This window comes from Podarcis cretensis, assembly GCF_951804945.1.
Source record: "Podarcis cretensis genome assembly, chromosome: 12".
Lineage (NCBI taxonomy): Eukaryota > Metazoa > Chordata > Lepidosauria > Squamata > Lacertidae > Podarcis > Podarcis cretensis.
Genome location: NC_137181.1, coordinates 32,715,792 through 32,738,189, shown reverse-complemented (window position 1 = coordinate 32,738,189; position 22,398 = coordinate 32,715,792). Strand labels below are relative to the sequence as shown.

General features: G+C 44.4%; 1 protein-coding gene across 5 annotated transcripts in view; it reads left to right on the top strand.

Annotated features, from left to right (window-relative positions):
• Positions 1–22,398, top strand: part of DGKB (diacylglycerol kinase beta) — a 298,387-nt gene that overhangs the window by 40,021 nt on the left and 235,968 nt on the right. For 2 of the 5 annotated variants that reach the window (XM_079947903.1, XM_079947904.1), the window contains exon 1: positions 19,309–19,503. The gene's annotated coding sequence lies outside the window, so the exon portion shown is untranslated. Of the gene's footprint in view, positions 1–131; positions 2,299–19,079; positions 19,158–19,308; positions 19,504–19,531; positions 19,718–22,398 lie in introns of those variants that run through there. The other 3 variants (XM_079947902.1, XM_079947906.1, XM_079947905.1) reach the window with 3 other exon arrangements.

Genomic DNA, 22,398 nt, shown 5'->3' with positions numbered 1-22,398 from the left:
GGCAATGTGATTAGGACTACAGGGAAGAGCAGTCACTCACGGTGGGATATTTTTATTTGCTGTATATATACGGTTTGTATTTTGCAAGTGCCATGTGACCATTATTGACACCACACACCCACACACAAAAGACAAGTCCAAGACATTTCATTGCCTTGGATAAAAGATAAGCTGGCAACCCCATTTGACATACATAAGCTGATCAATCTGTAGGCAGCATTTTCCACCACACCTAAATGGCTGTAAGGTACACAAAGCAGATCTCCCTTTCCCTTTCTCTGTTGCTTCAAAATTCCCAGAGATGGCACATCTCTACAAGGGATGTATAAGAAGCAGCATTCCTGTATGTGAGCAGGGCTCAGATCCTGCAGCACTCTATGATTCCCACAGGCTCAAGCGAGATACGTCCTTGCACTACTTCCTCAAACTTTCCTGACACATAAGAGAAGAATCTCTGCAAGGCAATGCGCCTCCTTTCCAGTTCTTCACAGCAGTTCAGGAGGATTTCATGGCTGATGGTACTTGGAGGCTGTTGAGAAACGGAGGAAATTCAAAAGGGACACACTTCCGATATCTCCCATTTAGTGTTATTCACCAGCATAGCCAAGAAGCTTTGTACAAAAATCGGGTCTGAAGCCAGATTGAAATGGGACCATATAATCAATGAAAACTTGAGCTGGCCAGCCATAAGAATCAAGGATCAAAAAAACACGTGGCTCTTTTACAGACCATGCCAAATGTCTGATCCGCATCATCAGACGGCAATAACTGAAACTAATCCTAGCAATAAGCCAAGGCCTTGGTACAGACCCTGTCGCCAAACAGGAATTTTAAGTGTGAATGAATGTGAGAGATTTCATCGGCAATGTGTTTTAGCAAACATGTCCGCACAAGTTGCTGAGCCATTGGGATTCTCTGCAGAAGGCCTAAGCATAACTAGGTCGTGAAATACTTGGGGAAATTCTGCTGGATGACACTATGCAGACGCAATTGTATGAAGTCTTCGTACAATAGATTAAGGCTGTGCACATACCATACCCTTCAAAGCGCATTCAAAGCACATTATTTCCTTCAAAGAATTCCAGGCACTGCAGTTTACCCCTCACAGAGTTATAATTCCCCGCAATTCTTAACAAACATTAGTGCGGAGAATTCTTTGACCAGCGAAATGTGCTTTGAACATTCTTTAAAGGGATACTACGTCGGACACTTCTTAGAGCAAGTTTTTAGATTTCAGGTATCTAACAATTAACATTTGGCAACTTTTTATTTTTTTAAAAAACCCTGAATATCAATAATTGGGGAGCAAAAGCATGCTTTGGTTGTGGGGTTCCTAGCTGGCTACTGTGAGAAGCAGAGGGTTGGATGAGATGGGCACTTGGGGTTCATTCAGGTGTTAGTTTTCTTATCTATAATGCTAGTGCTCCTGAACAAGTAACACTACTTTTCCATTGCATGACCTGCTGGCATTATGGAACTGCAGCTTGATAGTAATGCACTGCACTGCCATGCCGTGCTAAACTTTATTCAAACCAGTGGATGTGGTGTGAGACGACAGCTGGTGTCATTGGACCCATGTCACCACCCTCTATGAACATCCACGCTTCTGTCCCCCCATGATTCACCCATGAAAACGGCAGGAAAGAACTGTATGATGCAATAACACCCCACATTTCATCATATGGCGTGAGTCACGAAAATGGCGGGAAAATTTTGCGGCAAAACTCCCATGATTTCCCAGCATATCAATTGATATGGAAATGAGTGTTAAACTTCCACTAGATTCCATTCAATTTTACATTGTGTTAAAGATCACATAAATTGTGGAAGTGAGCTGGTCAGGAAACACAGAGGAAATGGAATAAAGTGAATGCAGCCTTGGTGTTACCCAGCAGCCTTCTTATGCTCTTATTTTTCATTTTAACAAAAAACTTTAAAAGGTTCGCTAATAATTGTAGTATCTAATCTGAACAAAGATGTGAGGAGCAATGCAGAAATGTTTAAACACTGAAGGAACATTGTGTAGCATTCCTTTTGGAATCAACAATTTTATTTACTTATTTTTAGCCAAATTGCTATGCTCCTTGATGTCACTGTCACTATGACAACATTATGATAAGAAAGGACTAGTCACTCTAGGCTACCTAGAAAAAAGATTTGTCATCTACATTTTTGCATAAAAGAATAAGAGGTACTTTGTGAGAGTTTATTGACTACAATGCTAGGTGGCTTGTGGTGAACTGCAGCAGTGACTGCTTGGAATAATAATTAAAAAAACCACCCTGCTCTTTGTGAGAGGTAAGAATTTATTCAACCTAACTGTTATTATTATTTTTACTCCAAAGCAATCACAAGGGAAGTAAGGATGAATATTGCCATTCTGTTGGATGCTTAGTTTTAATTCCCCAAAATGTAATTGCTATGTTACTGTTCAAACTAATATTCTGAAGAGCAGGGTTGGGGGACTGAATGCGGCCCTCCAGAACTCTTTACCTGGCCCTTGGTACTATCCCCAGCTACACAACCTCTCTTAAGCCCATTCTCTTCACTGCCCCTGCTCAGTGTCCTCCTTGAATGTTTTTGCTTGGCTGGAAGATGTCCTTGAATGCTTACTTGCCTGGATGGAAAGTGTGTGAGAGTGAATGTGGAAACTAACTAACTGTAAAAAAGCAAACTTTGCATGCATTGCTCCACCTATTTTTTCTCTTTCCCTGCCCACAACTCACATGTGGCCCTTGGAATGTTTCTAGTACAGTGGTACCTCAGGTTAAGTACTTAATTCATTCCGGAGGTCCGTTCTTAACCTGAAACTGTTCTTAACCTGAAGCACCACTTTAGCTAATGGGGCCTCCCGCTGCCGCCGCGCCACCAGAGCATTATTTCTGTTCTTATCCTGAAGCAAAGTTCTTAACCTGAAGCACTATATCTGGGTTAGCGGAGTCTGTAACCTGAAGCGTATGTAACCTGAAGCGTATGTAACCCGAGGTACCACTGTAAGGGGATGTGGCTGTTCAAGTGAAAAATGTTCCTCAGCCCTGGTGTAGAAGATGTTTGAGGAGATCTAAAGCCTGCTTTTGTAACTACTGTGGAACTGAACATTGATGATCTTAGCTCAGGTATTCTTATTCCTTTTATTTTAAGGGGAAAAAACTGCACTTCAACCTCTAATTTCCTTTTTATTTTATTTATAGGAGGTTACAATATTAACTTTTAATGTGCAGGATCAGAGTCATTAAAGTTCTAATTTAAATTCAATTTTGCAACCTTAGGTTCTTCCCCCATGTTAAAAATATTATAATTGCACTGGCAAAAGTATATTCCACTTCAACTGCAGAATCATCCTGCTCCTATTCTGCTTTCCTATGGTGGCCTGCCAACATTATGACACTTGCTTTTTAGGAATATGCAATGTGATTGTGGCATGGGAGTATGATTATATAAATGCTGTTTTCCCTGGCACTGTTTGAATTCTTACTGAATATAAGCTGAGTCCCAGCCAACATTGTTGGAGGGACTGTTTATGTCTCTGCGTTGGCTGTCTCTTACTGCACAAGCCTAATTAGTTAAATATATCCACAGTGTGCTGACTTGCTTTATCTTCTTGGCTTACTTGTTACAAAAAGGAGAGAAATTATCAATGAAGGAGGGAGGAAACCTGCCCCTCTTGTTGCCATTAAAAAATACTTAGCCGGTGGGAAGCACATTCTGGTCCCATCTGTTGGCAAGAAGAGTAAGGGCCACTGAGAGATTGCACCTGCTTCCTCCCAATGAGACATCATGGCAAGGAGAGAACCATTTGACTCTAGCTCTTGGTCAAAGAAGCAGCAGCTGCAGGGAGCTTACTTCCCTCCTCCCTGCCATAAAGAATGCTTCCCATTGCCATATGGTTGACCCATGTGTGAACAACAATGCTGGACTGGATAGGCTTTTGGAACGATCCCCACAGGGCTGCTCTTAAGCACTCTGGGACCTTGGACTATTGGTCCATCTGTCGCAGTAATGTCAACATTGACTGGTAGCAGCTTTCCAAGATTTCAGACATCTTCCAGCCCCAACTGGAGATGCTAGGGATTGAACATAGAATCATAGAATGATTGAATCGTAGAGTTGGAAGGGACCTTGGAACCTTCTGCATGCAAAGCAGATGATCTACCGCTGAGTTACGTCCCTTCCCACTCTCTGCAAAGTGCCCTTTGACCTGGGACAGCTGACTCAAAACGAAGTGTACTTTGTCCTCTTGATTAGCCTGTCGACTAAGGCCCTCTAAAACAACACACAGTCTGTTGTGAGGATCACTTTGAGGATCATTCAACTGAAAGGCAGACTAGAATTCAAAATAATAAATTAACTGTGCAGTCCTATATGAATATATGTTGTTTAATCATTTAGTCGTGTCCGACTCTTCATGACCCCATGGACCAGAGCACATCAGGCACTCCTATCTTCCACTGCCTCCCACAGTTTGGTCAGGCTCATGTTTGTAGTTTTGAGAACACTGTCCAACCATCTCATCCTCTGTCGTCCCCTTCTCCTTGTGCCCTCCATCTTTCCCAACATCAGGGTCTATATGAATATATAGGAGACCATATAACACTGGTCTGAAAGACCTACATTGGCTCCCAGTACCTTTCCGAGCACAATTCAAAGTGTTGGTGCTGACCTTTAAAGCCCTAAACGGCCTCGGCCCAGTATACCTGAAGGAGTATCTCCACCCCCATCGTTCAGCTCAGACACTGAGGTCCAGCTCTGAGGTACTTCTGGCGGTTCCTTCACTGAGAGAAGTGAGGTTACAGGGAACCAGGCAGAGGGCCTTCTTGGTAGTGGCACCCACCCTGTGGAAGGCTCTCCCATGAGATATCAAGGAAATAAACAACTATCTGACTTTTAGAAGACATCTGAAGGCAGCCCTGTTTAGGGAAGTTTTTAATGTTTGATGTTTTACTGTGTTTTTAATATTCTGTTGGGAGCCACCCAGAGTGACTGGGGAAACCCAACTGGATGGGTGGGGTATAAATAATAATAATAATAATAATAATAATAATAATAATAATTATTATTATTATTATTATTATTATTATTATTATTATTATTATTATTATTATTTTCTGCTGGATCAGGCCAGTGGCCCATCTAGTCCAACACTCTGTTATCACAGTGGCAAACCAGACACCTGTGGAGAAACCTACAAGCAGGATTTGGGCCCTTCAATACTCTCCCCTCCTGTAGTTTCCAATAACTGGTTTCCAACATGTTTGCTTAGACCTAAGTACCATTGTTTTCAGTGATGCCTACTCCCAGTTGAATGCTGACAACGTTGCAGGGGAAATAATTCAAATGTCAATGAAAGATGAAATACTTTATCTCATATGGAATCAAGTGGTGTTTTTGCCCAATCTGAGCTTGCTTTATTTATTTCACCTTTGCGGAGAGATTATTTTGAGTGAGAAATAAACATGCTTGCTCTCTAGGGCTTGTCATTTTTTCTATGTTTCTCCTTATTACACTGAGAGCAAGCAATGGAGCCATTTCAAAATTACAACTAAAAATAACAGTATACTATAAACTTCAGGTGGTTTGTAAAGATTAGATTACGAGGATGATTCAGACAGTACCAACTGCTATTTCAGCAGAGCTGGGGAAACTAGAAAAAAAAACCTAGGTTGCAATCCTAAACTGCTTTCCTGGAAGTAAGTCTTATTGAACTCAATGAGGTTTGTTTCTGAATAGGCGTACATAGGATTGCACTGTTAATATATTTTCTCTCTAGAGTGAAATGCTGCCTCGGCATTAGGAGTATCAATGCAAGCTAGTTGTCATGTGCTGATCAGTATTTCAAATGATGGCTGTTGCTTCAAATTGAACCTATAAGTAAGCAGCAGCTCACCATGAGAACTGGGTTACTTTCTCTATGCTGCAACAAAGAACATGCAGAACTCCTCCTTGCTGTTCGTCTCACACATTCTCCAGAGTGACCTTTGGAGCCAATCCTCAGTGGCTGAATCACCTCCTTTCAGTCTGATTGGCTCCAATCAGCACAAAAGGTGAGAAGGTTTCCCTGTGGTTGAAACTCTTCCCTTTCATGTTGATTGGGCAGCTTTAAGATGCTGGAGACAATGACCTTGCTGGGACCCTGCTACAGAAACACTCAAGGGTCTTTCACCTCCCCATGACCCTGGATCATTGCACCTCTTATGTTTTGTCATTGCATCCATCCTCCAAAAGCAATAGGGAGGAGGAGGACCATCCGTGCTTACAATGTACTTTGGAGAGTCCCCACGTTTTGCTCCTGGCGAGGAGGGTGGAAAGTCCCTGGGAGCATGCAGAATGCTGTGCGCAGTGCCTTGGATTCTGGTTCACTCCTTTCCAGCATGTGGGGTACAATTGTATAAATGTCTTGAGGTTGGTGGTATCACACATGCTCATATTTCTCAACTCATCATCATCTCAGGACTTGAAGAACAAGTGAGACATTGCCAAATGCAAGAGGTCTATCATCCTATGGATAGAGGTCTATCATCTTCCTTAGGTGGAAGATAAAGACATTCAATTGGAACCTTGTGTAGTAAATTCCTAGAAGCAGAGAAATACAGAAGGCAAATTCTCAACTGAAGGGATCTTGAGGCGGCTTAGTCTCAGAGATACGGTAAATTCCTCAGTTTGTCTTGGAATAGTACCTTGCCAATCACAAAGTAGTTGCCAGAAATTGTTGATAGAAATAACTATTTACTGTACTTTCCCATCTATAAGACGGGGGTTTTTAATTAAAAAATTAGCTTCAGAATTAGCCCTCGTCTTATACATGGTTAGTACAGAGGGAGGTTGGGCGATTAGTCTCAGCGGCAACAGTGTGGGTGATTGGTGGCTGTGAGAAGGGCTGCAGGCTATTGGCTGCCGCTGCGTCAATAGGGTGGCTGTTTTGCGGGTGCATGTCTTCGGCCATGCGTGCAATTGTCTTAGCAGTGGGTGAGTGATTTTCGGCATCCCTCCCCCCAAAAAAGCTCAGCAACTCTGGGAAATCCAAATCCTCACCCAAAAAAGCTCAACACCTTTGGGCAATCCTCCCCATTTTCTTAATTTTGTGTCCCCAAAAATAGGGGGTGTCCTACGGAAGGAAAACTACGGTAACACCCCACAGAGTGATCATATATTTGCATTCCCATTTAGCAACTGATATGGGCATGGGGTTCCTGATGCATGCATAGGACACCTCATCTCCTAGGACGGGTTGTTAAGACTTCAACTTCCATTAGCTCCAGGCAGCATGGTCAATAGTAAATGATGATAGGAGCTAGATTATAGCTTGTCTAACAGCATCTGGAAGACCTCAGGTTCCCCATCTGTGCACTTGTAAAAACACATCTCTAAGTGCATTCCTTCAATGTATACAGAGGCTCTATATGTCTGTCAAATAAGTTGGCTCAACAAGCGTCTTCAGGTTGTTTGTGCCTGCCATTTTTGTTGGATGTCTATTGTAGGAGACCTGCTGAGTGCTGGAAGTTCCTTACCAACTGCATGATAGAGATAAGCATTGAGTTGAATTAATTAGCTGTTTCATGTACAGTGCTTGAAAACATTGAAATAACAATGTTTAATTAATGGGGAAAACAGAACATTGTGGGGGAGTCTCAAATGTACTGATTGTTAAATCTAAAGAAAGAACACCATTTACTTTTAGACTTAAAGCAATTATGTGGACCATGAACCAACGCTGGAGTTTCTAGGTTGCTGCTTGCTAAAATGTTTTGGATAAACACAAATATCAGGTGTTGAAGTGATTTGGCAAGTTCTTAGCTTTAACACTGTTAGTGTCAGCTGTTGGGGACAATTAAATAAGGAATCACAAATTATAAATGGAAGTAGAATAGGGTAAAAAAAAAGCCTGTTTATTTTGAAGATCAAGAATGAGTGAATAAAAGACCCAACTTAAGCTTCTTCTAAGTCAATTCATGAAATTATTATTATTATTTTTAAGGGCTACAGGCTTGGGGCTTTTATTATGGCAGGTGGGAAGGTTTGAACTGAAATCAATAAATGAATTTTGTAAGCAGAACAGCATTCCTGTGATATATCACATTATCTCTGAATACGTTCACCTAGATGGTCTCCTTCTGTTTGATAGGTGTTGATTTTTGTGTTTAAATGTAGAACTCCTTTTTAGAACATAGTAGGTGTGGCTGGCTGAGCTAACCATTCTAACCAAATTGTGTTGGTATTTCTAAATCATTAATAAAACTGGCTATCCTGGGAGGGTTCCTTTATTCATTGCTGTCAGGGACTCAGCGGGAGCGCAGGGAGGGGAGGAGATGGAGAGCGAGGGGGAGCAATCCGAGGGCAGCGTAGGAGAAGATGACAGCAGCCCGAGAGATTCCATGAGCCTCTCCAGCGAATCAGAAGATTCACAGAAGGGGGCGCCAATGGCCAGGGCAGGGGGGACCCAAGGGGGACACCCCAGAAGCAAGGGGCCAGCGGGGACTCCCAGAGCAGCAGTTGGAAATCAGGACCAGCTTCCCCACCAGAGCGTAGTGGGGGGGAGGAGTCCCAGGTATCAGAGCCCACATATTCACCACCAGCGAGAGAAGATGAGTCAGGGTTGGCCACGCCTCCATCGGAGAGCGAGGGAACGGTCAAGAGGAAAGTTGCCGGCTGGGCGCGCGCGCCAAGTTCAAATGTACAGGCGAGCGGCACAGAAGGTAGCCCGGATAGGGAACCAGGTCCTAAAGCCCGCCGGAAGGAGGGGGAAGAATCAGGGGGGTCAGCGTCAGAGGAGTCCAGAAAGGATGAAACCCTAGCGGGCAGGAGGGCCCAGAGGAGAAAGGAACCTAGGAAGAGGTGGAGCAAAGCGAGAGTCTTAAACTGGTGTGGAAGGGGCGGAGACTCAGATGGGACTTCGCCGGTCTAGGCTTTAAGACGTAGAGCTGCGCGCTGCGGCTTTGAAATGGAAACTAAACCTCAAAAAAGACTTTTGTACATAACGACAGCCAGGCGTTGGTCCTCTGTGAGCTGGGACCTAGAGGCAGCTCTGACAATTGCAAACAGATTTTTGATGAAATTTACAATTTTAATTACACTGGCTTTTATTTCCACCTTCCCAGTGGGAAGCTTACTGCAAAGATTCTCCAAACCAGAGCTATGCATGCACTTCGATGCCTACTTATTCTTCTTTAGCATTTTATTTTAATACTTCATCCGCTGAAACAGAGGATCCCTTGTAAGTGGCAAGACCTCTGTGCTATTGTGTCTCTTGTGTTTATTATGTTAGATAGAACCCCAATGAAGTAAGGGAAACATGACAAACTCCCATTGGAATTAACAAGGTCTAGGTTTACAATTAAGCACATTTAAAAGCAAGGGGCAGTTTGTGCCTCATGTGGGTATTGCAAAGTGGAACGGTTAAAATTTGTAAAAGTATTTTTCATATTAAAAGTGCTGTTGGAATATTCTCATGGTTCATTTGTTTCTGTGTATGGCTGATCTGCAGTCATCTGTGATGGCTGGTGTCTATTGGTAGGGCAGGAGACGGGGAGGCCAATGATAGGTGGAGCTAGAGTGAATGACATGCAGAACCAACACATTCTCATTTTGACCCTGTCTTTCTCTCTGTGAACTTCTACAGAATCAACACTAAGATTAAGGAGAATGGAGCCAGCAGTCAAGGCCAACCCCTGGGCAACTTGTGAGAAGGAAGGGTGATTGAAAGCACATTGAGGTTGGTGGGGCAATGTCTTATTCCTTCTAACAGAACAAGCTCCACCATCCATAAAGAAGGAATATTTCAGAAAATTAGAGAAGTAAATCTCATCTCAATAAACATGGGTCCACCATTCTAGGGGGAAGGGGATGGTTTGAACAATATTTTTTAAAAAATGGGTTGGTGCACAAATTAGATTCCCATTGGGAGAATGAACCAAGACTTTTTCTGAGCAAAATATCTGCAGTGGAAGAATTACCACACCCCCTTTTTAAGAGGAACTACAGAGAAAAAGAGGGTAAAAAAATGACACCCACTCACAGACTAGCTCAGTTAAGTGCTAAGCATTGTTATTTTCAGAGACGCTAAAAAGAAATCCATTTTCCCCTAGAATTGATTATTTGATCTGTCACTTCCTTGACAAAAGTGACAGGAGATTTAAAAACTATTGATTTCTCTCCTTTTTTATCATCTAAGCATAATTAGAAAAGAAAAATGTATGATGAGGAATTTTCCCATATTTGTGTCTAACTAAAAAAAGGCCGAGGGCTTCTTTTACTGCTGCATAAATATCTCATTGGAGATGGAAGGGACGCAGGTGGCGCTGTGGGTTAAAGCCTCAGCGCCTAGGGCTTGCCGATCGAAAGGTCGCGGTTCGAATCCCTGTGGCGGGGTGCGCTCCCGCTGCTCGGTCCCAGCGCCTGCCAACCTAGCAGTTCGAAAGCACCTCCGGGTGCAAGTAGATAAATAGGGACCGCTTACCAGCGGGAAGGTAAACGGCGTTTCCGTGTGCGGCTCTGGCTCTGGCTCTGGCCAGAGCAGCGATGTCACGCTGGCCACGTGACCCGGAAGTGTCTCCGGACAGCGCTGGCCCCTGGCCTCTTGAGTGAGATGGGCGCACAACCCCAGAGTCTGTCAAGACTGGCCCGTACGGGCAGGGGTACCTTTACCTTTACCTTAAAAAAAGGCCGAGGGCTTCTTTTACTGCTGCATAAATATCTCATTGGAGATGGACAAGGTGCTTGAAACACGTCCAACAGTTCTGTATTGTCTACACACTGGCAGCAGCTGTCTAGGATTTCAGTTGTGTTAAGTATAATTGGTTTAATTCACACAGAAATTGTGAATGCTTGTGTATTTCTGAAAGGGCTTTAACATGGGGATTTCCCATGGGCTATATTAAAGCCAAGAGGTGGTCTCTGAACTCCTTGATAATTAACTATTGTTTTCTGCTAGCTAACACATGAGTGTTTAACCTTAGATCACATGAGAGGTCACTTCAAAATGTGCAATATTAATATCTGGTTGTACCTGGAGATGGGGGGCTTCCTGCATGCAAAGCTATAGCTCTGCCAGTGAGCTACGGTCCTTAGCCAGCCAGCATTTGTCAAAATGCTGTTGAAATGCACTGTAGTGTCTTAACAGCTGAGGAGCCAATTGCCTGTGTTAAAGTACACCAACACCACCTTGTTTGTGGTGCTAGTGACTCACTGAAAGGCTTTTGCTGATTCTCGCTGATCATTAAAATGCAAGAAGAGCATGAAATTAGTATAATTTGAGGCTTAAATGTATGACACTGCACTGACTTTTTTTGCTTGCCTGTATTTGGGGCTAAAAAGGTTAGATTTCTATAAATAGCACACAATCCAATAATCGGTAGAGTTGTCTGTCTTTGGCTCCTGGGAATCTTCGGCATTTTCTTTTCTTGATACCAAGCTCAGGAACTTTAGTTAACAACAATTTGGAAGGAAGAAAATAAATCCTGGATTGATTGCCTGCCACTTTGCATTTCTTTCTTAAATTTGCCAAACTTTTGCAGCATTGTCTCGTGCCAAAGAATACCCAGTTCTCTTGGAGAGGGTTTTTGGATCTTGCATTAAATCATGTGTGTGTTTCATTGAGTACAAATTATCCTTACAGGCAAATGGCCTTTCCACATGCCCAAGAAAGGGCTCCACAGAGTTTTCCTAGCTTATAGGTTATAGCTTTGATCCTAAATGTGCTTATGTAGAAATGAATTCCATTGAAATCATTTGACCTCTGATAGTAAGTGGCCCAAGGATGCGGGTGGCACCGTGGGTTAAACCACAGAGCCTAGGACTTGCAGATCAGAAGGTTGGCAGTTCGAATCCCCATGACGGGGTGAGCTCCCGTTTCTCGGTCCCTGCTCCTGCCAACCTAGCAGTTCGAAAGCACGTCAAAGTGCAAGTAGATAAATAGGTACCGCTCTGGTGGGAAGGTAAACTGTGTTTCCGTGCACTGCTCTGGTTTGCCAGAAGCAGCTTAGTCATGCTGGCCACATGACCCGGAAGCTGTACACCAGCTCCCTCGGCCAATATAGCGAGATGAGCGCCGCAACACCAGAGTCGGTCATGACTGGACCTAATGGTCAGGGGTCCCTTTACCTTTACCTTAGTAAGTGGCCCAAATGCATATCTGGCAGGTGCTGGCATATGTGACACCAGAATATGTGCCAGCTGACGAACCTTTGCTGTCTCTTTCATTAAGGTCTTTGTGGCTGAAACCAGTCACCTCTTTGAATCTGAAAAGAGAATTTGGTAGCTCCCTCCCTTCACACATTCGGTGACTATGGAAGCTTTTCTACTGGAGCTTATAGCAATTTGTGATTTAGTGGTAGCTCTGAATGCAAAATACCCCAGTTTCAATCTACTGGTATTGCCGGTAGACCCTTCTCTGAAATTCAGGAGAGCTGCTGCCAGCCCGTGTAGGTAATGCTGAGCAGGATGGCCAATGGTCTGACTTGAAATAAGGCAGCTCCCCGTGTTCAGGGAGGTGGATTCTTGTGAGGTCCACAGCAGAAGAGGACCAGGCAAACCTCCCTTCCTGTAGTAGTCCAGCTGCCCCCCCCCAGTGCATTAATTATCATTTTTGTTTAAAAAGAAAAAGAAAAGGAACACTGTCATGATTCCAAGTGACATATCTTGCCTTGTTTGGTCCTGATAGTGCTATACTTGCTGTTTGAAAATAGTGTGAATTGGTTCTTAGCCTCTGGGTGTTGGTCAAAGGCTCTTCGATGTCCTGTGACAGATGGGACATTCTTCTCTTTCTGCCAGGACATCTCTATCTCTACTACTGGTTTGCCTTTTGGACAGCTATAAATAAGACTTCTAAGACTCGTGTGGCTAGTGAATAAGTCTCAACGATCTTGAAAGCAGCCATACAATGAAAAGCAATTAGAGATGACTAATGTGTGCGCATCAGAGATGCTATGCTATAAAGGCTTTACTAAATTGTGGTTTTTCTTCTTAGGTGAGAACCATTGTGCGGTCTGCAATGAAGAACATTTTCCCCCCTAAGGTTAATTGCTGCACTGGGCAGGCGGCATTATTTTTTTGAGTACTGGTGAGGCGTTGAACCTCCTTTTCTTGGTGTGTTGTGGTGCTGATGAACACACACACACACACACACACACACACACACTTTGTGTTAAAGAACACAAAAGCAAGCACAGACAAAGCTCCATGCTGACCAAACCCTCAAAACTAACATTAAGCCGAGCAAACAGGATAAATGGGTGCATGTTAATATGCTAATAAACATACAAGTGAGGTCACTGACAAATGCACTTTTCTTCAGTGATAATTAAAGTCTAAGGGCTGCTGTGCCCCTTTCAGACTTTCAAATTCCATCTATAAATGCATATAACAGGAGTCATGTCTGCTGTCCCCACTCTGGACCCCAATGTGTTGATCAGCTTTGTGTACATTTTGTACCTGTGAAGACTCAATTCAAGCAAGGCCCTGCTTCCAGCTGAGGAATCACACACCTCCCAGAGCTAGCCACCCCCACCCCACCCCTTACCTGGCCAACTACAGAGCTGGGCTGTGGGCTCTTGCCTGTCTCAGCCTCCTATGGCATCCCTTCCAGTGCTCCCTATACCTCAGAGCCTACCATGTTCATGGAGACAAGGGCCCTCTGGCACTGGTGAAGGGTCCTGCTTCTCTGGTTCCTGTGCACTGACTCCCATCCTGCATCACACTGTAAATACTTCCTACACCAGCCCCTCCGCTCCCACCCCCAGCTTGCCCCAGTGTGTCCCAGTCCTGGCTACACCCCTTTCTGGGATCTTCCTCCCCCTATTGTCCTGCCAGTTCATGACAAATAGACAAATGTTTGATCAGTTTGAGTCAATGGAGCAACAGCAGCAGCAACAACAACAGCAAATGGCCTTCCCCAACCAGGTGCCTTCCCACCATCAACTCCCACCATCCCTGATCAATGGCCATGCTAGTTGGGTGCACATTTCAAAGGACAGCTACATTTCACTTTATGTGTTTTTTCAGGAAATGCAAATTAGTTAGGTTCACATTAAAATGCAAACCAAACCGAATTTCTGCCCCATTGCTACTTCCAGCTAAGCCTATGCTTGTACAAACTGTGTGCCCCATTTGTACCCTACAACATGTAGGGCACACAGTGCATGGAAAGAAACTACATGGATCCAGCTTGTACCCATGTATGATCTACTCATAAATCCTAATGAAGGTTAGAGCCAGGGGCAGCAGCTGCAATCTTGCTCTGTCCCCCTAAGCCTGATTTGTATGTACCATTTCACGTAGGCCTTATGTTATGGCTAACTGTCCATATTAATGAACAATGCACAATAATCTATATCTTTTATACGTATTTGGCTAGTCCTGTACTTTAAAAAAATGTTTTGAAGAGTATTTGTGGGACATTGTTGTTCTTAAATGTACTTTTATTTTACAGGAACTCTCTGAACTGTACTAGCCTTTCTGATTTGATTTGTGATATCAATAAGTTTTTAAGCACAGAGAATGACCTTAGTACATTTGAAGAAAGGTTAGTACATGTTGGAGGGCTAGAAAAGCTATTGCACTCTGTTTACATTTTTTAGGATATCGGCTTACAAATGGTTGTCCAACAAACCTGCCTTTACTGCACATAAGTAGGCTATAAATAGCCCTCCAACTTAGAACAGTTTCAAAAATGCTATTGATTTGTATAGAATGGTGATCTCAGTGGGTGCTCCAGTTTGATCTATGTCATAGGGTGATCCTTAACCTTGATGAACTCTGTCAAAGAATCAACCAGCGGATGGGTTGATGCAAGATTATTTGGCAGAGTTCATCAAGGTTAAGGATCACCCTATGACATATATCAAATTGGGGTAGCCCTCCCTTAGATCACCATTTTGGGGGGATCTATAGCTCATCAGCTGTAGTCTGACAGAAGCACTTTCCCCTGGATCCCTTTAATGGGGTACCCTGATTCCTTGGAGAGGAGATCATATGTAATTGGCTTCCTGATGTCTGGGTCTGGAGGGTGGTGGTGCCTATGCCAGCCCTCCAGCAGCTTGCATACATGGAAGTAATAACATGGGTTGGGGAACCGGAGTAATTTCCAAAAGAATGTGGTTGCGGCTACATGCAAGGACATGGTCTTGGCAGCTAACCCCCGTTCTTTATGGGACATGGAGTGCTGCAGGACATCTTCCTCCCATTCATGAGAGAAGTGCGAGCCCACCCCAAACTGTGACCTAAAGGCTTCACAAAAATTCCATGTCCTAGAGTATGCTCGGAATGTGGAAGGAATAACAGGATTGTAATACTCTCTGCATCATGGTGCGCCTCCAAACACCCACAGGATCTCGGGAAAGGGCTCTGGCTGAGCCCCGGGTGCCAGAGCTTGAAAGCGATCATCCTGAAATCAAGGCAGAGCTTATGCTCTGCTGTCATTGGAACAAAACTGGCTGAAAAGAATAGGCTAGCCTGCAAATACTGGAGCGTCAACTGAAACCAAGGCCTGAGTGTGGCTGGCTTTTATAGCTAGGGAGTGGACCAGAGGGAAGAAGTTCTCCCTCTGGTCCTAGCATGGCTGGTGGAGAAGGCTGCGCCAAAGTTGGAAGGTCATCTACCTGCCATAGGCTGCATCAGCCCGCAACTGGCAGTAAACATCCACTATTTCTTTAAAGTCACTATGTTGTAATATTTATATTAATCCTGGAGAAGGGAGGGATAATTATGAGCTACGTATTTGCAAATATGCTTCCTCTAGGAAAAAAAACACCTCCTGAAATTAATTATGGCGGGAGAAACATTATTTTTAGAAGTGACAAATCATTAGTGTACTTAATTATATACTTGATGATTGTGAATTTTAGCCCAGAAATTGGATTTAAGTTCATACATCTGTTAATGGGCATTTAATCAACATGCAGTTCATGTTGGGTTTTGACAGGGTCCTAAAGTCCTCCTGTCTCCTTCCCAAAGCCTAATTGGTGCTTTCCCAGCTTTGGAGGAGCTTTAGGACCCTGCCAGAGCCTCCTGCCCAGTGCCTCCCTTAACTGACTTTGGGAAGGCAGCGCAAAGACTGAGGGGGCATCACATTTTGGCCTTGCTTACCCTACGTGAGGCAGTGTGCAGCCCATGGGTTCCATGTTGAAATACTCTTGCGGCCCACTCGATATGAAAAAGTTGGACCTCCCTGGGTTAGATGGTTGAGTAATATCCCAGCAAGACCCAGTATCCCACTCCTGACTGACTCATACACCATGGCAGCCATACTTCATCCAACTTGGGCATCTTGAGGGGCTTCCCCCTCCTTTTACCTTCCACTCAGAGTTTGAGAAAAGTGTCAAGGGGCAACAGTCCTGAGTTCTGGTAGCACCAAACTCTTTACCTTGTAAGAGTTCCATCCTAAGCCTAGATGAAGCCAGATTGTGTTAAGGCAAGGAAAAAGATCCCTATGTACCATCCTAACAACCAAGAAACAGGATTTTTATGTATTTTATTGAATGGTCTCATATCGATAAGGAAAGAGACATATGGGGTTGCTGATCAGTGTCTTAGCACCATGGACAGCGATTAGACAACAGCAGGGGTTGTCTATGGTGTTATTAATTAAATTAATTAAATTTATATACTGGCCTTCATCCAAGGATCACAGGGCAGTTTACAATATTAAACCACACAAATACATAACATAGTAACAAACAAAAATGAATACCCCCACCAGTTTAAAAGGCCAGATATTGTTCAATTAGCCAAAGGCCTGGGAGAAGAGGAATGTTTTGCCTGGTGCCTAAAGATACATAACAAACATAATGATGAATGCTCCAGGTGAGCCTCCCTGGGGAGAGCATTCCACAAGCTGGGAGCCACCACAAAAAGGCCCACTCTCATGTTGCCACCTTCCATACCTCTTGTGGAGGAGGCACACAAAGAAGGGCTTCAGATGACGATTGCAGGGTCTGGGTTGGTTCATATGGGGTAGGGATATCATCACCTGTTGGATGGCTTACCACCTGTTGTGGAGCTCACTACAATACAGGAGCTTCCCTGGGAAAAGGAGGTAGCCATAAGGTGCAACTCCATGCATCTTGGTGTATATCTCATAGTGTGTCTCATGTTGTGTTGGCAGGTGGGAGCTTCTACCATAAATATATAGCCCCTCATCGGTTGTATTTTCAGTACTGGTTTGGACCCTCAAGTACTTTTTATAACTTGGTACAAGTAAGCCATAATGCGGCAGGTGGCCTAGTTTTGTCAATGTTGTGCAATTGCTTTCCATATTACCATGCTATCTGAGAACAAAATAGAAGCTTTTATCAATGTTCTGTAGTACATTTTAATCAGCTTCTAGAACAGTGTTTAGCTTTCTTAATTTTGTTTAACAAGGCTCTTCATGTCAGAGTGCTTACATTTTTATTTCTAAAAGCATGCTACAGACTTTTAAAATTGGGATGGCAGGTATGTGAAACGCTAATCACAGTTAACGAGAATTGCAGAGCATGTAAATAAAAGTGTTTTCCATTTAGACATCTTGATTGCAGATTCCATAAGCCTATTTTGCAGCCTTAAGAATATCTGCGGCAAATGTTTATTTATTTATTTAAGCATCCCATTCATCAGTCCCCAATAACAATCAATTTCCCCTCAAAATAAAAACAGATTAAACATCACAATTCCAGTGAAGCAGGAATCAATAAAGCTGCAAATAAAAGAACTCTTAAAAACAAAACAATCATCCCGAAACAGAGAACTAGAGAGTAAAGCATTACAATAATCAATTAATAAAGAAAGCCAAAGGGATAAATTCTATAGAACTAAACCACTGTGTGAAAACCACAGTATAATGAACATCATCTTAAGAGAGAGAGAGAGAGAGAGAGAGAGAGAGATTACATATTTTAAAGATGTCGGGGGAAACAAAATGGAGTTTGCCCGATGCTGAAAATACATTTAGGTAGGTGCCAGACTGGACTGTCAGGGGGGAAAGCTAATCACTCTGTGACCAAGAGGGCAGTGTTTGTGTCTGTTTAAGTAACCAGAGGCTTGGTAGGTGCACGCAAAAGATTTCAAGGACAGTTTGGTGCCCATAGGCACCACGTTGGCAACCCCAAGATTCCCTGCAGCTTCCTAGAGATTGAACTTAGGTGGCCTGCAAGATTCCTTACTCTCCAGTGCTGCTTCCCAGAGTTAGCTCCACTGAACCTAATAAGGCTTTCTTCTGAACAGACATTAGGATTGCACTGGTTATGGAGAACAAGGCTCTCAACTGCTACTAGTCACAATGGTTATATGTTCTTCCTCCACTGCCAGGGACATTAGGCTTCTGAATGCCAGTCTGCTGGGAACTGCGAGTGGGCAGAGCACTCTTGGGCTCACATCCTGCCTGCTAGGGTTGATCTACTATGAAACGAAGATTAAGCTTCAGGGCCCCTAATCCTGGAGGGGCCCCAGAAGCAAATTTAGTCCACGATGGGTCTCGTTGACCCAATTTGAGTTGCATGACTAACATGGATTTTTGTTGCTGCCTAAGGTCAGCAGTTCGAATCCCCATGACGGGGTGAGCTCCCGTTGCTCAGTCCCTGCTCCTGCCAACCTAGCAGTTCAAAAGCACACCAGTGCAAGTAGATAAATAGGTACCGCTCCGGCGGGAAGGTAAACGGCGTTTCCGTGCACTGCTCTGGTCCGCCAGAAGCGGCTTAGTCATGTTGGCCTCATGACTTGGAAGCTGTATGCCGGCTCCCTTGGCCAGTAAAGCGAGATGAGCGCCGCAACCCCAGAGTTGGTCATGATTGGACCTAATGGTCAGGGCTCAGCAGCAGAGAAGTTGCAAAGTGTGGTGATCTATCATGGAACAACCCCATTGAAGAAAGGCTAACCCAGACCTCCTTGCTGGTTGCAAAAGGGGGGGGGGCATAACAGTTCAGCCCCCGCCCCCCCCCCCCAGTATAGGTCTGCTACTGTGCCCTGCTTCCCACACAAGGGTGCCAACTTGAATAAAATATTGGAGGGGGGAGGTACACCCTGTCCCAGATAATCACGTGACACCCCCCCCATTTGAATGCCCATCAACTCAAATATTTGGGGGGGGGCGGGCAAAGGGACCTCAGCCCCTAGGAGTTGGCTCATATGTTCCCACAGGAGCAGGCGAGCAGGACGCCGGCCTAGACGGCTCCAGACGATTCCATCATCTCCAGGTGAGGAGGCTGCGGCGAGCGCGCGGCGTTTCCTCGCAGCACCTGGCGGAGCAGCAGCAGCAGCAGCAGCAGCAGCGACCATTCGGCGCCTGCCGCCTCCGCCGCCCCGCAGCCGGCAGCCCCTTCTGCGCCGCCCCCGGGAGACCCGGCGGCCACACGGCGCGGGAGACTCCGGGGCCCGCGTCGTCAGCCCTGCTCCGCCGCCTCCGTGTCCTCGCGAGGGAGACGGCGGGCGCGCGGGCGCGGGCACACACACGCTCTCTCGCTGCCCGGAGGAAAAGCGCCTCGTAAGGAGCCGAGGCAGCGCGGAGAGGGGAGGAGAGCTGCCGCGGCTGGCGGCCAACAGGTAAGGAAGGCAGTGGCGGCTGAGCGAGGAGAGCGTGGGGCTGGAGGCGCCCGCTTGGCTCTTCCCCAGCCCGGCTGCCCCCCAGCCGGGGGGAGGCTGCGGCGGGGCGTCCTGCTCCCTGGGCGAGGGCAGCCTGTGGCGCTGCCCCCATTGGAGGCTTCCTGCGTCGAGGCGAGCAAGTGCCTGCTAAGTAGGACTTGGGGTGCAGATACGTGTATGTATGTATGTATGTATGTATGTATGTGTTTGTTTGTGAGAGAGGGTCGGCGTGCGCGCGCTATGGGCGCGCGAGACTCTGCTGCTGCTGCTGCAAAGCCACAGCTTGGATGCTTGCTGTGTTTCTGCCTAGTTGGTATTATCTCCTGTCTTCGCCACCCGCGCCCCAAAATAATACCCCGTGCTATCTTGTAATTGAGATGCATGCAATATCCTCGGTCTGCATTGCACCTGCAGCAAGTTAGCAAAATCCCTGCCTGGGTGGCTGGATCGATTGCAGCGTCGGGAGGCTTGGGGACAGCCTTTATTTATGTCTCTGTGTGTATGCCTGGCTGTTTGTTCGCCTTTTGTTTTTTCCCCTTCTTCGGTGTATGCATGTAAACATGCCAAGGGAACCTTAGGAAGAAAGTTGTGGCGAGCAGCCTTGATGCTCTTCCATTCATATCTTCCTAACTTCTGCCTTTTTTTTCCAGCTCAGTGAGTCTACTCTAAATTTATCTGTGACGTTGGGGTGATGTCATATGTGTCATGTTGGTTTATACTGCGTTTATATATGCTGCCTTGGTGATACAAGCAATTTTTTTTAATATAAAAAACGTGTTTTGTCTGCAGATAGAAAGTTCTGCAGTGGCTGGTCACTAGAAACTTTACTTCATTTAAGGTGGCAGATTCTCCTCCTCCAAATGACTTGGGGAAATGTGATGCTTGCTCAAAGTTATATGGCTGCTGTGTATGTCAAAGTGAGCCTCACTGGGTTCAGTGGAACTTAGCATAGCATAGCACTGGAGCCTAGCATTACAGTCTGCACAATTCAACTTTGATTGTACATTTTCCAGAGGACCTAGGCTATTGGGTGACTAACAAATATATTTAAAAATGGGTCCCACTGAGAATTGGACTGCAGCCCTATACAGACTAATCTAGCAGTATGTATAAATGAACTCAGTGGGACTTTCAGTCTGAATCAGAAGTATATACATTTATGGACAATTTGTGTTTTGTGCTAGTAAAAAATAAAAAAAGAAGGATCCTTATTTAAGATATTTAAATTGTTGGTTTCTAAAAGGTGATGCACCTGCTAGGCTTTCTTTGCACTGTTAAAATTCTGTGAGGTTGAATTCTGTTTTGGTTTTTAAGTGTGCAACACTAAGAAAACAAACAATGGGTTTGAATTCAGACTAATGCTTTAATCCTGACCCCATTTATCTGAGGGTAAGCCCCATTGAATTCATTTGGTGAGCATGCTTTAGGCTCCGCTGTAAGTAGTCCGATTTGGGGCCCTGTTGACAGTGAAACCTAAGCACAACAGAGGTAGGGTTTATAGGGTTTACTATAGCTTTCAGTGCGATTCTATCAGTATTTACTTCAAAGTAAGTCCTGTGGATTTCCCTCAAGCTTATTTCCAAAGAAGTGTACCTACAACTGCTGAACAGGTCTGGTTTTAACTTAATATTTCAGTCATCTTTTAAGTAGAATTTACCTATGAAAACGTTCAATTGGAATGTATTCTGAAACCATGAAACAGAGGACAGTGCTGTTTCTGAAGGGCAGCACAGAAACAGATTTTCTGCTCATGGGTTCTGGACTGCACTGGTTTTAAGCAACTGGTGTTTCTTCTCCTGCCTCCTGTGCACCCCTCCCACACAACTCCACAGTGATGAAATGTGGATGCCTTGATTCCTTCCTTTCTGACATCTCTGATTATCGCTTTTTTTGGAAGGGATAGTTTAAAGGCCCTCTTCTCCATCCAACTGAAAGGGTGATAAATGTTGTATAGCAACTGATTAAAAATATCTTCCACACCAACTAGATTAAGAACATAGGAACTAGCTTATCCAAACCACTGGTCCATGACCATCTAACAGAAAATGACTTGCAGTGACTCTCTGAGATTTTGGATAAGGTCTCTAAGCTGTACCTGGAGAAGCCAGGGGCTGGACCTGGGAACTTTTGCACGCAAAGCAGATATTCCACCACCAGGCTATGGTCCTTACCCTAAAAGAATTAGGTCGGCATTTATCAGTATCTGAAATTATTGTTTAATTACATTTTGTAAAAATGTGATTTTAGATATAGTAAACCCACCTCACAGTGGCCTCAGTTGTGTGTTCTAAAATCAATATCTGCCCAGTGTGAGCTTAGAATCATAGAATTGTAGAAGTGGAAGGGATCCCAAGGGTCATCTAGTCCAACCCCCTGCAAAATGGTTACGTGCTTTGCATTTTGTGAAATGCCAACTCGGAAATTCTGGTGTGCCTAGCCTTCCAAAAATAGCATATGTAAACTGACAGCACCCCTGAGCGATGTTTCTGTTCTTTAAAAAATGTTTCTGAGCTTCATAGTGTTGGTGACTCCAAGCACGGGTGATTAAAATGAGGTGCTTATAACTTTCCATAGCCAGTATGGAACATATTGTGATAACTCTGTGTGATGCTTAGTTCCTCTTTAAATTGTCTGAAGATTTTATAATTGTGTGCTGTGTTAAACACATGTGCTCCAAGTTAGTAACATACAAGTTTTTAATACAGCTGTGTTTAGCAGCTATTTATTTCTGTGTCATGTTGCTTTAATTAATGCAAATCGGCACACTGTGGTGAAAGGCATCAATATTTCCAAAGTCAGTTCACATGAACCAATGCATGTGAAGATTTTTACGCTCTTAGTTCATGCATATAGTGC